General features: G+C 41.7%; 2 long non-coding RNA genes across 2 annotated transcripts; one reads left to right on the forward strand and one right to left on the reverse strand.

The window, feature by feature from the left end:
• The first annotated feature begins 1,430 nt into the window (after window positions 1–1,430).
• On the forward strand, window positions 1,431–20,500 carry LOC147753039 (uncharacterized). The gene is made up of 2 exons (XR_015312441.1): window positions 1,431–2,295; window positions 20,322–20,500. It is a non-coding gene; the product is annotated as an uncharacterized LOC147753039 (long non-coding RNA).
• LOC111263749 (uncharacterized) lies at window positions 4,127–12,472 on the reverse strand. The gene is made up of 3 exons (XR_002682420.2): window positions 12,009–12,472; window positions 11,222–11,383; window positions 4,127–11,061 (listed from the first exon to the last, which is right to left on the reverse strand). It is a non-coding gene; the product is annotated as an uncharacterized LOC111263749 (long non-coding RNA).
• Window positions 20,501–21,365: the final 865 nt, after the last annotated feature.

Genomic DNA, 21,365 nt, shown 5'->3' on the forward strand with positions numbered 1-21,365 from the left:
GCGTCGTCGGCGCAACGTTAGTTGGTCTGAAGTTAGTATTCAACGCGGTGTGTAGTAGACCAAGTAGGCAAATTGCTCTGCGGAGTGTCGGGCACATGGGCTGTTAGCTATAGATCTACAATATAGTTCTATCATACTTCCGTGTTATGGTATACAAGCGACCACCGGGGATGCCGGGCGACATGATAAATTTTCATTCCTCATCAAAAGGATATACGTTTAGACCAAGACTGCGGTATAACACTACCCCTTCTAAAACTTGCTGTTGATACAGCTGTGAAGAACGGTTGCGAGGGTGAAGTCGTGCGAAGCATGGCTGCATTCTTGTTCTATTATATCATATTTCTTAGTACCACGTTATTGGCAAAACGTTTTTATAATAACTTAGCAACGCCAGCAAAAAAACTCTTGTCGGTTATCAAATTGGAACTGTTTTCCATGAATGTCGACCATCGCCATATTGATCATGTTCCTTCGCTGCATATTTTGATCCGAGGGCCATTGCGGAGCTGATAATTGCGCGCTGTCAGTCGTATTTTTTCTCGCTCTAAATATACCCTCTGGAACGGGCCCGCTGTTTATATGATGTTGAAGCGTCTTCGCTACCAAATCCTGAAAATAGGAGAACCATCCAAGGCTGACACTGGCGCGGGTGAACGTCAACCTTATGGGGGTGAAAATGTCAGAAGAGTGATAGCCAATTCAGTAGTCGTCACTCTCTGTGCAACTACACGCAGGCCAGCTACAGTATAACACAATGATAGCCGTCACCGTGCTCTTGGCATTCAAATTGACTGGTTTCTTGCTCGAAGTAGGGGTCAAGAAATATGTAGTATCGATCGATTTCTTTAATTGCCATGGACGTATCCTTCATACATGTTGTGAAAGTTTTCCCCTGTATGGCCTGCTCCAGCGGAGTAATTTCGTCCTCGCTTGGCGCAACACAGACCGCACACACGCGTGCACTTAACCTAAGTATTTTATAAGGGATCGGTTATAAATATTTTCCCTCAAGTTGAAGTAGCTCATTTCTTTGATTTCGGCATCGATTCACTTCCCAAGGTCCCCACTCTTCGACGGGGCTGGCTTTTCGCCGGTGTGCACCCTTTTGACCTCGACTTTACCCAATTTAATTAACCTTAATGTTAAACTCGTGACAGAGGCCAACTGAAAAAAACTTCTCTACCAATACCTGTAGTTTTGCGCACGTTATTCTGTCCTATTAGCCGAGTGAAATTGCCATCTTTTTTGAGCACATTTTTCGTCAGGGTTCACACTCAGCATCAACGGTCTTATCTGAAAGTTATTTGACAAGCGAGTCTATTGCAAGTTGATCGCAAAGCTAACTTTACATTACAAAAAAAAATGTCGTTCCACATGTATGCAATAAAAATACGGCAATCAAATAGGTTTCGGCGGTATGTGTGAAACAACACGATTTTAGTAGAAACATATTTCGCCAACAATATTAATGTGATCATTTTGTCATAGATTGATTTGGCCACCTTGTAAAGGTCTGGCTTTCCTTGCCGCTGTAAGGCACTTATCTCCTTTACACTGCAGTCCTTTTTGGGGGCATGCCGGATGTCCCAGCGAAACTTCGTGGCATCACCACCGTTCGTTTGATATGTAGTCAAGCGTTTAAAAAAGTCCGCCACTACGGCGAGGCTCCGCGATGTCCGCTGACGACACCGTTCATAGCGCCACTACTTGTGGCATTGGTGGTGGTCAAAATGAAGGTGGCCACAGTGTCAGCGATGACAGTGGAAGTATTTCTGGCAGAAACGATTCACGGCTTCGCACGTTCGCGCTTAATTGAATGCCGTGCGCAATTTGCTACGCGATTTAAGGCAACGACAGCCATCACGGCCGGAGCTGTTTCAGAGAGGCTACAAGAGGCACTAACTGAAGCGACATGTCTAGTCAGAAACAGCCGAACAAATGCCAGTTACGCGAAACACATTTTTTTTGCATCGTGACTTCTTCGAACGGTGGTTATTTAGCTTAGTGTTAGCAATCTTGGGAGAGGCTAACTGTCCTGCCACGCGTCTGTAAGTGTGAAAATATTTTGGTCTGCCGTCATCTTCGCCTGGATATCTTTGCCGCCCGCGCTCATTTGAAATTTTTGTTCAATTAATCTTCCGCTGCCATTTCAAGACTTTTGTTGTTACGCGACAGCGAAGATAACAACCGAACTCGATGATGATGAGGCGGCTCTAACTATCTGTACCTTGCTCCGCCTGGGTTTGAAGCACGTGTTGAAATAATCGTTGCGTACAATTGTATCCGTCTAAAGTGAGTTGCTTGTTTCTTTTTGCTTGCTGCTACTACTACTACTACTACTACTATTTAAAGACAGAATCTTTTTTATAGTAAGGACTATTATTATTGTTACTGCAAGATCAGCTAATAAGCAGCTAAAAAGTTTCTAGAGCAAACAGCTAATTTGTGACCCGTTACGTGGTTTTCCACCTTCCGATAGAAATCATTGCAAATTTTGAATAGGAGAATAACTCTGAATTGTTTTATAGCGTCGTCAACCTCAGCCGCCGTCTGCTGGTATTATTTACTGATGAAATGCGTATTCGCCTCATCGAGCGCGAATGTATTGGCGCTAGTCATCGCGCTTTTTGGGCTTGGGCTTGGGCTTGGGCTTTTTGAATTTGACAGTGGTGACGACCTGCCACCTCAATGTTCGGTGCTGAAATGACAGCAGTCTGTTATTTCGTTTCGAAACCGCTCTTCATGTTGTAACTTTCTCCATTCTAGCAAACCCGATCCGTTTTTAGCCGGAACAAAAACCTCTTCGGTTTTGAATGTCTTCAAAAGACTGCGGGTTTCATATACAGAATCTTTCTGTATAACAGCTTAGAATAGTACGAACATCCATTAGCCTATGTAACACGATGGCACCACACATATTTAAAGCGTATAGTTAACAGCAGTGCCGAAGAGCGGCAGAGGCCATTTGCGATAGAAAAAAAACTTGTATTTATGATCTGCCATTTTTAGAAACTGCTACGTAAGTTTTTGTTGTTATACATATATATATATATATATACGGGTGAAAACCACGGTTCCGACGGTTGAACTTAATTGCGCGATGTGACTAGTCATCACAAATAGGGAACTGACATTATGGAAGACTGACAAAAGAACAGCGTCTTAATTCAATTCATTTCGTTTATTGCTCTTTCGTTTGATTCGACGTTTGTAAGAGGTAGGTAGAAACATATAATTATCGTTATCGGTTCATAGCTGTATTGGAGTTGGTTAGGGCTTTTATTAAATCTATTTTTTGACTACTTCTAGTGCCCAGAGAGAAACACTTATTTTCTATAGGCTTAATTATGTCTATAGAAGTCTTATACGGTGAAAGCACAGACTTGTATTGCAACTTTACGAACACCGAAGCACAGCCAATAAAAACTGAAACGGAAAATTCTTTCAGCCATTTACTATAAAAGCGTGAAGCTCGTGAAGGGGGGGAACTAGTTTCATTGGAAAAATTTACACGTATGTGGCACGACTGTTGCCTCACACTAAAAAGGTTCTCAAATGGCCTTGATCCATTTCAGGTATAATGTCTGTTCACATCTTGCTATGGATCTCAAGTTTAAAAACAGGTACAAATAGATCTCTTGATAGATAAATTTAAGCGGCTTCATCCTCGACACTTTTTTAATTCGACAACCTAGACACACGCATCTAATTGCTGGTCTTTAGCTGTACACATATAAAAGTTGGCGTTTGATAACAAATAGACTGCATAGCGGTCACTTCTAATAGCCAGTGGGAGTCGTAAAAACAACTTTTATTCCCGTGTGTCATTTTTCCATTTCCGACTATTAGACACACTTAGAATTGCTTTGTCAACAAAAGGTCCATTAAGTCGGCAGACGCTACGCCCAGTTGCCTGTGTCTGCTATGTCGTTCCATGCGCACGGGCCCCCGTGACGTAACATTTACTCACTGATGAGTAAGTCACCCCCTTTCCCGTCACTCCCCGCGGAGCCGTCTGCAAGTTCAAATAGATTGTGTGGTCTCTGCTGGCCTTCTTTTACCTTTTTCTTTCCGTGGACCGCGTGTAAAAGGGCCTGTTATTGTTCTCTCCATTTTTAGATGCTAGCGGCAGTCGAAGCTGGGAAGAAGCAGTAGCTCGCTATGGCTTTCACGGGCGCCCAACATCGTCACCTCTTTGCTGTCGCCCACATAGCCGACCAACGCAATTTCTAACAGTCTCTATGAAACAAGAGCAGAATTTATTTAGCGAATTAAAACAAAAAAAATTATATGTATATATATATATATGTATATATATGTATATATATATATATATATATATAGATTTCTCTTTTGTTTTACGATCCGTTTTACCAGAACTTTTTGCATAGAGTTTTCGCTAGTGAATAAGCTGGATGCGTCGAATTTTTTGTCTATATACCATAGATAATTATGGTGCCCTTCATATTAAATTAGCCGCAGTGTGAATCTAGTACGGATTTAGTCTGGTTTTTTTCTTATAGAAACCCTACTTCCGCTCCTTTGATGAGCTATTTCTCTGCTACTGGCGGATTTCATTAATTGCGATTCTTTGTATCATTTGAGCGCGACATACGTAAATATATTCCGTATTATATCACGGAGAATGAGTACATTAACCTTGTAAGGTAATCGAATTTTCTTTAATCGATTTAATATGTTTTATCGAATTCAGGCCCTAGTTCGTGGGCGTTCTACTGGCCTGACTGGTGTTAAACCGCAAAATCAACCAAATTAAAATTACGTGCACAGGGTGAAATTATGCTGTAAGTTTATATTCAAATTAATTAGTTATATCCAAATTCTTTGGCTGAGCCTATGTTCATGGAAATACTATATCTACATTGTCCCGCTTTTGTAAAATCAAACCTAAATAATAGATTAATATATTTCTTGTGTATGCTTAGCTCAGATACGTTATTTTGTTTCTCCCCTAAATAGGACTAACTACTGTGGCCAACTCGAACCGAATTGCCCCCGCCCCGCCCCGCCTCCAAATCGGCGGGTGAATGTAGATGGTACAAAAAGCTGTAAATATTCGCATGTTACGTATTAAGAATAACAGATCTAAAAGACATATGAGGTATATCTAGAAAAACAGTGGTAACTTCTTCAAGACGTTGACCTCTATGATACATCAAGTGAATGACACGATATTCTTGTGCTTTCATACATAAGCTTGTTTTAGCTCGATGCGCTCAAAACTGATTGAACACATCTTTCATTTTCCCAATGACACATAACAACCTGGCTGTGAAGCTGTCAACTTGTGAGGTGTCTCGGATAAAGGACCACACTGACCGAAGCCCAAATTGTAGGAGACTCAGGTTCGCTATCATGGGAACAGCGAGAGAAGAATGACGACAAACAGTTACCCCTAAAATTTGAAATCGATAATTAGCAACAGGTCAAACTGATTAAGTTCACCCAAATCGCAAACGTATATAATCTAAAGCGACTATACTGGAGTGGAACGCCGCGTTCGTTAGCCGGCCGCCTTCTATTTCTGTATTGCTGGAGCACCGGGACGATGCTGAGGCCAAATACAGAAGACATCGTCGTTCCTATGCTCAAGCTTCGTTCGTATAGTCATTATATATAGAATCGTTATGTGCCATCGAGAAAGTAGGACAAAACGTAACGAAGAATGAATCGGCGGGCGTCCGTCCGTTTACTCGAATCACGTCGTCCAGGTAGTGAACACAGAAAAAGAAAAACTCGTTCCGTTGACGTGAAATCAGTCACAAATAGAAAAAACTTAAGAATAATTAAATATCTTATTCTCTCACTGGGATTTAGAATCATTGTTGAAACAACAGCAGTAGTGATAATAGTGTTCATAATGGCATTAGTATCGTTGAGCAGACATTAAGGTTAGCATGTACGGGCTGGACCCTCCGTGGTTCCGCTGCGGTCGGCCAAATTGCTTTAACCAAGGCCACGCAGTCCGACTGCAGAACTGCCAAATCTGTTTCGTCCGCCCTTTGGTCGACATGGTTAGAGAGTTGCTATCTGTATTGGTTAACAGCATTTTACAACAATTTCGCTTATAGACGACCACCAAGAAAACCATGTAACTTAAACATATCTGACGCCTTTTGCTTTCACTTACATTAAGCGATATCTATCTTTTAGTAGGCACTTGGTAGCAGTAGTAATATTAGCGTTTTTTACCTTGTATGTACAGTATCTAAAATAATTTAAAAACTACACCTGAAGTAATTATACGTGAACAGTCATAATTGATCGCTTTATTATACACCGATAGGACTATTGAAAGTGGCTGTTTAACTTAACTTTGGCTTTACACTCACAAAGGCACATACATACACGTATGTAACGTATCAATACGGTAATACAGCAGACGGCATCACGCATGGCCATCTAGCGCAGGGAATAGCAATATTTAAGCATCTACCAGTCGTTTTTAACAGAATTTCGTATGTACTGTCCTACCTCTTCCGAGGACTTTTTTCTGCTTTGGGCCGGGATAGTCCGAGGTACCACCACGAGGTGACCAGCTGATTCACCAATCTAACCCTTTTTTGATACGAAGCCAATTGCCCTGATGCAATTATCCGACATTATTTGTTTGACGTTTACCGTGGGTGTGATATTTCTAATATTTTTTATCGTGTACGTGGGTAAATTGGATGCTTCGGCGAAACGCACACCGCTGTGAAGACTACAAACATTCAGACAGTCTAATCGGTTTGTCAATGAATCTATTCTCCCGTAACGACCGATGCGCTCAAGCAACAGTTTGTCCTTTATCGACCCTGAGCATTGGTGAAGCCAATAGCAGGCAAGGGAAACATCTAAATTTACTGAAAGGAGACGGGAACAACTCGGTACGCGGAAGATTCGATCGTATTTACATATCCCGTACACACATTTTACGCAGATCTCTATTGGAATCTCCACCGAAGCTCGGAAGACCACTGAAGACAAGTCAGGCCTTTAGTTCGGTATGTAAAAATGGAAATTCAAATGATGCAAACGTCGGTTGTCTGGTTAACTTCTGGAAATTGAGGATGCTCATTAATTCGTTAAAGGCGTCCTAGATATAAACGACCTTCCGACTTAACTTCGATCGTTTATATGGGCTTAAATTAAGTTCCAGTCATAAACTCCTCTATTGAATACAGTTGTGTCAGGGATCTAAATGCCGTCTAAACAAACAAAGCTGACTTGGAAGCATCGATAAACTTTCTAGTTAGGATTACATCGGGCTCATTTAGCCATTGTGCCGTTAAAGTCGTAGGTAAATGTTAAATTTAGAGTTTAACCGACTTGTAAATTGTTGTGGGTCGCCACATTTTGAGTGACTCAAATTATAACTTTGTATAAATTTTTCCCATTCGCCTTTAGCAAGATTTCCAAATGTTAGACATTTGGCCTTCACACGCACGTCGTAGACACAGCTAAGGTTGCTTGTACAAATGGCTTATATAAAAATTTATGGCTGAATATAATTAACTCGTCTCTATATTCCCGTTTCCGATTTACATCGTATAATCCTACAAAATGTATTACATATATACACCATTTTGCTTATTTTCTATATATTACATTTATTTTTCAGTTGTTGTTTAATTAAGTACTGAATTATGACACGCACAACGCCCAAACATTCTCATAGATGTTAGAGAAAATCAGATGAGACCCTTTATTTATGCCGGATACATCTCCAGGATAGTGAAAAAAATACCATCAATGTACTTATTGGTGATTGAACTTGAGACAGTTCTCAGTTTTCTGCTAAATAAACAATCACTATTCGAAGCTATCAGTTTTGTTTGCTCGTCAAATATAGTGTGTACCACTCTTTTCCCTCCTTATAGAACTGAATAACTCCTAGGATGGGGATCTGGGCTGAACGTTCAAGGCGGCTTCCGCTACAAACATAAAAACCTTTTTTGTAGCCTCGGCCTTGCTAGTTATCATGTGGTTGAAACTAGCCGAAGTCAAATTCAAACACATAATTATTTGTGTGCGTGTTTCTAAGAAGCGGATACATAAACCGTTTTCCGTATCTGCATATTGTTCCATTCACTTGTCACCTTGGTATCATATCGAAACTTGTGAGAAAGCGGGTCGTTTAATTGAAACTACAGTCATCTATTGCCTACCAAAATAATGTTCCATACAAGGACGCTCGTGTACAAGCCAGCGCCTTCGACCGCTGGAACATGTTATTGTGGTCGATGGGCGCTAACGATCCATAGCAATGATGATAGTTTGATAAAAAAAAAAAGAACAGATTTTCTGAATACTGCAAGTAAGTTTCTGGTGAACGTAAGTAGTTCTGGTTACTGCTTATGCCATTCTCTACCCTGACCTGCAAACACGTCCGTTTGCGGGGTGGCGTTCAGACCCACACGACGGCTTACGATAACGACCATCTTGTGGACGAGCTACTGAAAGAAGAATGTGGTGATATTGTAAAAAAGGACCTAGAAGCATGCCACGATCGCGTCCACATGTACTAATGTGTGTCTGTTATCGGACTACTCTATAAAAGTTTTGCTTAACACCTGTCTTATACGCGACCCTTAAACGACTAGACGCTTTTCAGTGACTGGCACGGGCCGAGGCTTGATCGTAGCGGATCTCATGGATTTCTATTATAATTTGATACAGTAACTTGTTACTAACAAGTAAACATTTAGCTATGCCTATCACTAACCTGATTTTGTGTGTTCGCGAAAATAAAAATGGATTTCCATTCCTTCTTCATTCTAAATTGAAATTTACCGTACAGCTAAAACGCCGCAAGCTTCATGTCACTGTTGCCATTAAGCGTTGCTTTACATAGCTGGCTCCCTCTCGCCAAGAAGGAACACGAAGTGTCTACGTTCAGCTCTGAATTGACGTCAGCTCTGATGACCCGAACCTTAGCGGTAACTGGTATAAGATAACTTTCGTCTGTTGTTAATGTTGAAAAGTTACCCGAAAAAAACTACTCGATAATAAACTATACGGCAATTATGTTTTTGTTCTGAATTATCTTTGAGTATTCCTGTCGCCGTGAGCCCATCGGCGGAAGATTAATACACAACGTACTAATTATGGATTGAAATCCATTCTACAGTATCAATTAACTATTGAACTGCGGCCTCGTGGTCTGCCAAATGTCACAGCTACACACACAATCTACTTTTTAGCGAGCGATATCAATCTAAGGTCGTGTTGTTTTTCTGCAAACATTTAGGATCTGACAGTGTTACTGGTGTCATCGACTTCAGCACGTATGTACGTCAGGATTATCGCTTGATAGTTTGTACGTAATTGGGGCACGTAACAACAGTAACTGGGGCAGATGTTTTCTGGTAATGCAACCTTTGGGAATAACGCACCCAAAGTGGCAGAGGCACCTTTCGTCCAGTAGAGAGTATACGATATAGATAATCTTTATCGTTCGAAAAATATCGATATTGTGATACTTTGACCGTTGTATACGTGGTCTACACAAAATGTCGCACAATTATATTATCGAAACAACCACGGAAATCGAATGATTACCACACTTGATCAGATCCGAAGTCTGTGAATCACTGAAGTCGTGAGTACCGTCCACTGCTACAGTCTGCAGAAGTTTTCTTGGACAACAGAACTTGGAGAAATAATATAGTAGGAAGTAGAAACTTGTCGAAGCGTGTCGCAATAACCAGTTGCTAATTCCTATCACGTATCTTGCATTCGATAAGATAATATGTACGATAATCTCCAACCCCTACAGTCAACTAAAAGACCAGACAAACAATGATGTGCAAGGCAATTCTGTACCGCAAGATCGTCGAAGGGAAGTAGCTCTAACCATTGGCACCAGCCTTTATTTACGGGTGACGTTATGCGTCTGTTTTGTTTGGCGGTAGGGTGCCGCCGCAGGGAAGCTTTGATGTGAGCTGGTATGTACGTACGTACGTACGTACGTACGTACGTACTGTTTGCCTGTTGTAGTTCGACTTTACAGTATCACGATTTCGATTTGGCGAGGTATTTGATCCACATTGCCTTCGTTTGTTTTGTCTAGCCATTGATCCGTTGGGCCAAAATGAACGCCTAGCAACAGTCCATTCCTTGAACGTTCGAAATCAGTTGCTCTTCTATAGCTGTACGCCATGACATCGAAACGCATAATCTATTGAAATTTCTCTTAATAAACATTTTTCTATCGATGATCTATACGCGAACATATCGAATATACTTGAAAGATTTATACTATAAATACGTCTGTCCATTTCGAGATCGGTGAGTCGAGAAATTAAAATGACTAATCTGGTTAACTTTAGCGCTGGCTCCTAAGAAAGCTTCAAGCCGCAATTGTTGATGGTAAATTCAATAGTTGGCTACCGTGTAGTCAACTGCTGAGTTGACTACACTGAACTACGACTGAGTTGACTGAGTTGAGTGCGCTACAAAGGAAATGAATAGCGGTTTGAAGCTATTCGTGGTCTTTTTCAGCCCCCGTAAAAGTTCAATTCACCGATCTCGAACTTAGTGCACGTATTTCTACACCTGTACTGTAGAAATTGATTAGACACGTCTGCTAATCTCAGGCGTAGGTTATGATCTAGGTTCGAATCCGGGCGTAGACACATTTTGTTTCCTGCCTAACGACGACGGCGGATATTAAACGTCGAGAGACGCACAAGACGCGTAGGTAACGAAAACGCTCAAGCGGTTGTTTTCGTTACCTACCTGTCTTATAAGAATAAATACCTGTCTTAAAAGACCGATACCTAAAACATATATATATCATGATAAGACATATTTTTGATACGTGAAAAATATGCATTCGAATTTAGTGTATGGTACGGTGTCCAAAAAGAGGTTTTAGAGTATCCGGCAGCCTGAGCACTGTTCAAGGGAACTGTTTCACTGTTGAAGTCATACAGAATAGGACAAGCGCAGGAAAACTGTTATTGATTGAAATCTATAGTGCGGTTACCAGCTGATGACCGCAAGTGTCCAACTCCTAGTTGCCAATGCTCAACGTAAGCCTGTATTTTTACACTGTAAAAACAATGCGGGTAAGATAAATCGGTTAGAGTTCGCTATTTTGAACAAATAGTTAAGTTTTTTTTTTTGATTAATTTCTAGAGTTCTTCAAATGATTATCTTGACCCCTTGGACCTTACTGATTACCCATTTGTTATACGCTTTCTGTACTTACCACATCAGATATACACCGCTGAGTTTGGTAACAACGACGACGAAGAAAATCAGTTTCACTATGACGATGACCATATTTGCGCGTTATAAGAACGTTTGTTCCATAAACGAAACTGTGTTAGCAGAACAAATCTCTCTCGTGCGAAGCTGTCAATAGAGCGTCCTGCCGGGTGGGTCAACGAGAAGACACAACGCAATTCACAGTTCTAGTTACTAACCCAATGTCGCGATGAAGACCAAAGGGACAAAAAATTGCGGCTGGCAAGAAACAGTCAACGTGTTACTCAAACCTTCTATGGCATAACTGGCATTGTTATCGAATTCTGCGTGAGCTTCGTCCACGTGGAGAATTTCACTCCGGCCGTTACCGCGTCTGCCAAGCGATGGGTAGAGGCTTCATTTAGGTGGTTGCCTTCTTTCTAAGAATAGCATATAACTAAACTAAATGACGAGAAGACACATAAGAAGACAGCAACTAAAGAACGAAGCTATTGTTTAGGCAGAAAATATGCATTCGGGGTAAATATATAATACTGCAATGGTATCCGTAGGATCTAACAAAATAACGGAAGGCCTTTTATCTTTGTTTTTAAAGTACGATATTTTTTTGTCAGAAGTAATAATTATTGCTACTTAACGGTGCAAAAATTGGACTTTGCTATTTATTTTTTTTATTTGTAAAAATGTTACTAATCTATCGCAACAATAACCGACTCCACTATTTTTCATACGCTACATCTGAACTTGTGACGTATTAGATAATACGTTACGAATTATCATACTCATACCACTTTAGCGTCTTAGGGATTCTGTCTTTGTAGTTATTGTCGAACATCATCTCCAGAATGGTGAGCATGCCAAAACACGGGGGTGGTGATACCGGTTCGACGGATCTATTTCCACATATATTCAATATATTAATATCGTCATCATCTTTTTATGAAAGCAGAAATTCGTCGGGGCTTTCTAGCCACGGCAAACCCCAGGCCGAGATCGGCGGTGTCGCTGCCTTCGTTGATGTCCCTTTTTCCACATCACAACAGATGCCAGCCAGCTTACGCTTCTTCTCACTATTACTATATTGTATTTAGATGCCATGCACGTTACTGCTGCTACAAAAATCGCGAAGACATTACAGAGAAACTGGAAAATAGTTCTGTCAAACGCTAAACGATCCTGATAGCGGTGGAGGCGGGTAGTCTACAAAAAATAGAAAATGTCTACATGTACACGTCATACACAAACACATAAAGCAGACGCTTTCACGATTCAACCAAGCATCAATTCAGTTTGCCACCCAGCACGGCGGGCAGGTTTGGTTGTGTGAAATTGATTTCAAGGCCATCCCTATTTTTTGAAACTTCTAGAGATATTTTGAATTTTTAAATAATAAAAACTAAACAATAATCGAATAATATGCGGAGACCTTAGTCTTTCAAAAGGGACGTATTTGCGCATCGATCGGCTTAAAAGATCATCGGATCAATTTCTAAGCAATAACTTCCCCGTTGCGAAGCCAAAGTACCTATACTGTTCGATCAACTGATAACTGCCGTGTGAAAAGGGCACAAAAGTCATACATGAACGCGCCATTAATGTGAGATTTCTTCGGAGGCGAAGAGTAAAAACGCGACTCGACGTTGGAAAACAAAGCGAACTTAGAAACGATACAGGGAAAGTCAAACGGACGATCTACTGACGACATTTCAGAAACCTATTATGCCCATAAAAAGAGGAAGGCAAGCCAAGAAGGAGCCTTTTGATTATGACTAGAGACAGTTTCTTCTGCCAAACTATTTAGGCCCTACCAGAATAGTCGAATCGTCGTCATTAACGAGCAAAAAACATATGAAACACAAAGCAGTAACTGAAGAAAGCTGAAGTGTCGTGCGCTGTGGGGCAAGTGAACGCAAAGCGTCAGAATTTAAGTGGGGAGTGACGATCGGTTACTGGAGAATTCAGTGGATCTGGCGAGGGTGGCCTCTGTTGTCAAATTATATATAGCGGTAACAAGACTGTACGTCCATATAATACGGATAGATATTTGCAAATAATAGAGCAAAAGATAGTCACATGAAAATCATTACTGTATTATTTCTCCTTTAATCAAGTCTAAACGGTTTATAATATTCTAAACTAATGCCGATAAGTAAGTTTTTTTTTTTTTGTTCTGCGACTAAATATGTAATCAATCGTGTAGATTCTATGGTTATGGATTGTCTGTGAACCGGTGAACGGAACCTTATAAGCCAGTCGGACAGTTTGTCTTCGGCTTGCACCCATATGAGTGTATACTCATATGTTGGGCACACCGAGCGCATGACGCTTATCTTTGATGGACCAACTATATATATATATATGGCCTGCTGCTTTACGATAGTCTTAATCAACAATCGTTTGTTGTTGTCCGGCGATAACTACCACAAAGTTTCAGATAATCCTTTAGATTAAGAAGGCAGATACCGTTTAGGTTGCTTGCGCATCTTTCGGAGCGTACGCATCTATTGTACGTGAACCACCGGCCTATTAGATAGCAAACCGCCATTTTATCGATTCTAACGAGAGAAAATTTGCACCGTAAGCCGGTTCATAGTCTACGATAATGATGTAAAATGGGCCGGACGCTCTGAATAATTTATAATAGCATTTACTAGACATTCGTTCTGTATTACGAGTAATTACATGCACAGGTTCCGCTACATTGTATCGAACGGCTGGTGGTGGCATATTGCTGGCGAAGGAAAGCGATAGAAGATGTCCTGCTGGCGAGCGCCTTCTGATAGTTGGCCGTAAATACTTTTTGCTGACAATAATGGCTCATCGAGATCAGTCCATTAAAATGGGACTCTATGCCTTCCTTGCTTCTTCCTGCGTCCAGCTCTTTTACCCGTAGACGATGTTTTCATGTAACAATTCGCTTTTCGAGATGTTCTATATAATTTAACATATTTTGCTAATCTGTACTGTAGATGATCAGTGTTTTCGGTATCTGTTGTTGTTGTTGTTGTTGTTCTAGCAGAAGTTACGATAAAAGCGTTTTCAAACGAATCGAAAGATACGTTTCGATACAACTTCAGAGTTCACAGTTCTCCGTTCCAAAGAGATGACCCAGTGCCGATTCTTCTTTCGTTATAGATCATTTTAGCAATCGGCCGTCTTTCACCTAAGCCACCAATGTTTAATGCTTTTCGTAATTCAAGACCTATCCAAGAGGATATCTAGCGATCTATCTGAGACAAAAACGTTGTAAGCCGAAATTAACTAGTGTACCTCTAAACGATGCGCATTTCTATGAATGAGAAACGAAAATTGATGACCACACGGGCAGAATGCTCGGAGCACGTAACAAGAGTAGCTCGTGAGTGCTCTGCCTGACAAAAGGCTTCCGGTCCACAGTCAGACCTGTGTGTAAACATGAATTAACGATTGTGTCCTTCGATTGGCCCGATAACCCGATACAATATTTATATCGTCGTCCATTTTCTGTGTTTGAAGATTTGCCGCCGAAGAAAGTAGCACGCTGCTATACAACTTTCAATAGTTTTTTTTTTTTTTTGCATTCGAGATTTCGGGTGTCTGGCGGCAAACGATACTCGTCAGTTTGTTTTTGACAGTGAACCTTCAATGAACGAATAGTTCTAGCCGGAAGCTCCAAACAGTGATCGAGATCGTGTCTCGAAAATGCTGAGACATCGCAAGGACGACAGAGTATAAAGATTATCCGTCAAATAGGTTGTTACATTATATAAGACTGTTTGACTTTTGCCCATTATGCCCACCCCGTGGCCAGGGAATACAAAACGAAAACTTATAAACCAGAGGGTGTGATTTTTGTACCAATAGCAGGCACTCTCATGCACCGTACATCGATTTCGGGTATTTCAATTGAAAGTTTTACGCTAGGTTACTTCTATAGACGACCAAAATAACCCGAACTCATTGAACTTGCATACCATGATCGAAATGGAACACAGTATATGGATAGCTTATGTCGAGCGAAGATTTCCTTGGTACGTATGCATGAGCACGAAATTGCCCGCCGTGTCATTCTTCGTGTTGGTAAACGCCTTAGCATGACATACCCTTCGATACAGCGTCTATTGTCCTACAAAGTGGGTTTACAAGCGCCAAACTGACACATGGTGCGCTTAGCGGAAGTGTTTAGACGAGTCGTACGGCAGATACAAGGACATTCACGTCGAGAGATCATCATGATTACAATCGTCATCGCCATGGTGACAGAGTAACAGAGCTCCTTGCCCCGAACCCCGTCCTATGTATAGTGCCACTGCGCGTTCGATCTGGTCTGTGAATCACGGTATGCAGGAATGAGGTGTCATGACGCGAAATCGTGGGTTGCTTCCAGCTACAGCGCGGTAAGCTGACAGAGACCTGAGCACACTGGCTAGAGGGGCTGTAGTTGGCAGCTTATGGCCGACGGACAGCCGACGATTTGAACAACTTGCCATTGATCAGTGAGCGAACGATCTGCATATTGATTCATGCGCTACCAGTATCTCACCTGTATATCCAGTGAAACGATAGAATAATTGCGGTAACCTATCGACACGACAATGGCAGTAACGGTGGAATGGAACGGAACGGAACCGAACCGAATGACTTGTTATGCCCAGGAAAAGCCTGCTTAGTATTAGTTGACACCTTCGGCCGGCCTGAAGCTAGTGATCAGCATATTACTGTCTAATTACGTTCAACTGACTATGAGTGCAACACTTCCCTGTCTATCTGCGCAAGCAAAGCGTCCTTCGGAGTCTGTGTAGTTAGCTAGTTACTTTATTCAATATAGATAGATATCTATTATTTTGTATAGATAAATATTCAACCCATAGCATAACAGCAGACCTAAGTTGCTAAGATTGATTTAGAGTTATATTAACTTGTCTCTGATAGTGAAATCAGTGCAGGCAGTGTGATTGACATTTGGTAAAACCAACTCTTCGATATCTCACTGTAGAAGCATCGCCAGGTTATTGTAATACCTAATAATACTTACGTTATCTTAAAATGCAACAACTTTTTTTTTCTGCACGTCGGTGTATTATAATGCGGGACGCACTATAGAAGGTGGAATGTTTTATCATTCCGAGTCTGAGTGGTACGTAAGATCAGGCTGAGATGAAAAATCATTGCGTACAATCTACAGCGCTGTGACGCCAGCTACACGGACAGCGGGGTCGACAGACAACCGTACCAATGTCAGCATTTCTTCTTCAGATAGTCGGTGAATGCCGACTGGTGATCCGGGCCAGCGTGTCTTTGGCAAACAGCTTTTCCGTTCGCAATGGAGCCGGCGCGGACCACGTCAATTGGAAATAAACCGGCATTTCAAAGCCGTTACAGTTATTGCTGCTACTGCTTAGAGTGTCGTTTTGTAAGTGGGTGCTATCTATAGAGAAGATCGGCGGATATTAATAAAAGTAATTGTGCTCATCTGAAAGAGGGATGTATTGCCCTTCGGAATTTAGGTACTACGTGGTTCGAGGTACCCTTCGTTTGTAAAGATACTTTGTGATGTCTGCGTATATATATATATATATAATGGATCTATGCCATACAAACGAAACGATACAATAGCTCATCAAACAAGACGGTAAAACTAGAAAATTCTTTTTTGTCGAAGTTCGACTGCTATTCTGCTTGGTCTACCAGCCGTAACGAGACGCGCTCGAGTAACTTACACTTTTTTTTTTACTAAACACTATTCCCTATCTATATTTATCTCCACGTTCAACTGTCGAATAGAAACATTCAAGAGTGTTTGGTTATCTCCTGTGGGATCAATTTCTGTTAATGTCTATTGTTCAACAATTGTTTTTATCGGCTTTGGCAAAGACCGTCCTGCACGGTCCAAACGCAACCTCTCACAAAGCGATATGCAATAAGGTTGGACCTATTTCTTCTGGAATTTGTCAATGGAGCTTAAACTAGGTCAGTGTGGTTCAGAAAGCCTACGAGGATTCGATTGCCATGACAGACAAACACGCGACAGTGGGTAAATGTAAGCTGAATAGGAAGCATTGAATTGTTGAACAAGTTTGGGAGTAGGTTGCTACAGATCAGAACTGCTTAACGTAAACACCAAACGTTCGGTGAATCAGTAACCAGCCATTTCTGATGCGGTGATTGTAGGCATTTATCTACAATCAGCTGCGGTTGTAGCATCGCCAGACCAACAAATGGGTAAAGCCGCAAAGAAAAGCTGTCCTTCCTGATTTATTTTGCATTTACAATTTATAGATAAAATGTCCGTGTCAGGTTCTTATGCCTGAAGAGTAATCACGCGGAATAAATAGTGATTGCATCGGCCCGGCTATTTCTGCTGGCTGATACTGCGACCGAGCTTCTTCGAGGTACACGACCGAACGGAGCTTGTGGAAAGGACAAAAATTGACACGCGCGAACGTAGCCATGAGTTAGCCAGAAAACATAGCGTACGTGACGAAGTGACGGCGTGTCGTGCACGCACTATTAGCAGATTTAAGACAATATTATAATGAAACGATGCTTTCTGTGTGTGCAGGGTTCGAAACCCGGGAGAGGCAAGCAAATATAATTTCGATCTCGGTGCGCCCTTGGCGATTTCTTCGTTCGTATAGTCAACAGATACACGGACATATTATCATTGCACGCCACACTGTTGAGACGGCCAATTTGATTTGACTATAAGTTGGCTGCTTGTGTCAGCTTTGGCATTCATATAATGTTCAGTTACAGATAGTTTTGAATATACAGTAGTTTTTAATTTTATGCAGCTTTTTATTCGTGAAGCTAATCAGGGCGGTCGCGCAATCGAAAACTCTTCACGAACACACAAAAACATACAGCAACATATCTTGAAACGGCGATCCTATTCGACTGCGCCGCATAACGGGGAAATCACGGACGTCTGCTTTGACCCCTGCTTTATTCAACATTAGTAATAAATTACCGGTCTGGTAAATAAATTGCGATTAATTTTCATCTCGTAGCTATTTTACGGTTTATAGCCGTATACGCCTTACTTCTTAAACGTGTACCAATTATTATTATTATTATGATTCAACCTTAGATTTCTTGCCCCTCACTCTACTGACCCTTTAACATATATTTTTAAGAGCGAACGGCTTCTAATAAATGTTTGCGGGGTCCCATAGTAAAGTTTCCACGGAAGTGTTCCAAAGGCGCCAACAGATGTCACTGTTATCACCGAAATGTCTCTTTGTTTATGCAAAAATAGAAGAGCTCACACCGGCGTAACATGGCAAGACAAAGCTGCTTTCCGCGCCCTCGCTGGCATGTTCATTTGCGACTAAACGTTCCTATACAAATCGAGGGTTTTTCTAGATGCTCACATGCAGCATGGTCGTGTGTAGACTATTATTGTGACGTTAGAGCTGTACGCGAGTACTGTTTTTGCTGATACCAGCCAGGCAACGTGTGCTTTCTATTCCATCCGTACCATTCGCACACACGACGGCGTCTGGCTGGGATGGTAAATGGGGCAGTCGTCTGCTAGTCATCCGGATGCACTCTTACGAAAAAGCACTTTCTGTTCCAATTTCACCAAGTGAAACTGCTGATTGAAGCATTACAACTACTTTATAATGGAATGAGCACCATGTAGCTGCATCCTTTACAGAGTCAGCAGAGAAGCTTCCATAGACAAAATCAGTAGTCTGGTGGCTTGCCTCACTGCTGCCAGATGACCCTGAAACCATCGTGAAATATTAACTGTTCATTTAACGGAACTGCCCAGTTGGAGGAAATCTCTAGCGGAACAACCAGTCATGTCTCATTAATCGATAAATTAGAGGCGATAAGAGCCGCACAAGCTTTTTTCAGATGTATGTTTTTGTCGCAGTGTTTCCAACTTCTTCTGCGGAAGTTGTTTTTTGCCGTAACATTATTCTGTTATTCCTAAGCTTCGTCTTTAAACCCACCAGGTCTTGTCCTATTAGCGACGTTGATCTAATAGTTCCTTGGACCGGTGAACGCTAACCCTGGGACCGTCTTCAAGATTCGCAACCTTCCCGCTGAGCATCTTTCGGTCCGCCGTCTCAAATGGCCTTGATATCTCCTCAATCGGATCTGGCATGGAAATCGTTTTAGAAAACGATGACAGACGTAACGTTGTCAAACGCATTAATCGAGATATGGAAAATGCTACAACTGACCATCTGCTCTGCGACGATCTTATTTTAGTCAGCGAGCTTAATTTCTATTGCAAAAATCCAAACGACAAGAAAAAGTTAGTACCGAAAATGGGGCGCACACGCACACGCGCCCATAGAATGTAAGCAGACAATACAAACAACAATGGCGGCAGACAACAGCGCAGTGCGAAGATTGTTTCTATTCGACGGGGAGCTCGCAGGCGCTCGATGACGTCCTGCGATAGTCCAAGCAAAGTCCAATGCTTGTCTGCTGTTGGTTCTGGTTGGTCTCCAATGGTACCAATGCTAATAGGCTATGCCAGCACAAATGCTGTGATGGCAGTCAGTGACATTTTCACTATTACGGCAGAGAGACTCATCCAACAACAATTGTTGTGAGCTGATAGGCAGCGTTCTGTGCTAGCAGCACGATGCTCGCATAGGTACAAGCGTCATTCGCAGTACGGAATAAGCCCATGGTGAACATTAGGCCGATGTTCAAACGGCGTTGTTAAACAAGATCGAGAGATTCAACGAAATAATCAGTGGAAATCGATTGTAGCTGTTGAAATTAATTAGAATATAATTTCAGTTCATTAGAATGATCCGAGTAGGACAAATAGAACTAACGAGCTAATACTCCCAGGTTAATCAATGTAAATTTTGTATCAATCGTATGCATCATTTTGCGCTCGCGTACGATGAAACAAAGGTCTTTTAGATGGGGTGGCGCGTAGATCTTTCCGGATTTGAGTGTAGTCCTATCCTATCCTATCCTAATCTAACCTACACTATCGAAGTTGTCATGGTGATTCGGCTTCTCGTATATGCTGCTTCGTTACATACGCCTAAGTTTCGTCTCTAGGACGTTTGTTCAGTGAACGACCAATAATATAAATCCACTACTACGATACGCCAATATTATTATGCGACTCGTTTATTTTTCAGGTGAGCCATCAGAGGTCAACTATGTGCTGAAATCTCAGGTAAGGTCGTACGATGAACTGTTATACTTAGCACTTCGAAGTAACAATTCTGCCCCTGTTGTTGCCCCTGTCGCCTTAAAAGATTTTTTTCCAATCGGCCTGCCATGCAACTATGAAAAAATATAGAAATATGAAGAAAAATATAGAAAAAAAATATCTTCTGCCTTTAATAAATAATTCGCCTTTGCCAAAACAGCCGTTAGCCGCACGAAAGAGTCAAACTGCCTTTTCATTGCCTATCTCCATGGTAACGATGTAGAAAATTGCCTGTCAGCTACGGCAAGATTCCGCGGAACCCTCGAGCTCTGTGTCTTCTTGGTGTCGCTGCGATTCCTAGCTCAGTTCTTGGAGAACCGAAACAGTAAGCAAAGATGCAGCTCTGCCATAGGGCGGAGGGTGTTTTGTTATTTCTAAATAGCGATGCGTGAATTGAAGGAGGCAAACGATGCCACAAAAAGCGTCCGGGAAGACAGCAGTATTTTGCTATCGAAGAGACAAAGACCGTCTTTCGATCCCGAAAAGAGCTATGCACTGCGATGTCACTGCTGTCGCTCGCCGCCTTTCATCTAGACATCGTTAATGGACTCGCGTCAGCAGGCGCTTCCTGCGATGAACCACACACCATTGGTCAAACGGACCTGTCTTCCTTCGAAGATTTAGGCGAAAGATGAACTGAAAAAGGTCCTACCTTGTGAAAAGACGCATCGTCGTCGGCATCGGAACCGCTCTTCGCTCCACAGGATGCTCTGTTGAAGGTGCTACACACTGTTACATAGCAAAAACTCTCATGATGACTCACGTAAGAACCATGTGAGCAAAAGCTGTACACACAGTCGCCAGGAAAATATCAGCTCCACTTTCTATAACGCAATGCTGGTTCTGTTGATACGCAGTCGTACCATATGCCGTTTATCCATTACAGCTAATCCCTGGTCGTATCTGATCGCACTTCATGCATCGCTGTTAAAGATTTCATTTAAGTGTTTATAAAACTCATTGTAGAGAA

This window comes from Varroa jacobsoni, unplaced genomic scaffold, assembly GCF_002532875.2.
Source record: "Varroa jacobsoni isolate VJ856 unplaced genomic scaffold, vjacob_1.0 scaffold_788, whole genome shotgun sequence".
In the NCBI taxonomy this organism is placed as follows: Eukaryota; Metazoa; Arthropoda; class Arachnida; order Mesostigmata; family Varroidae; genus Varroa; species Varroa jacobsoni.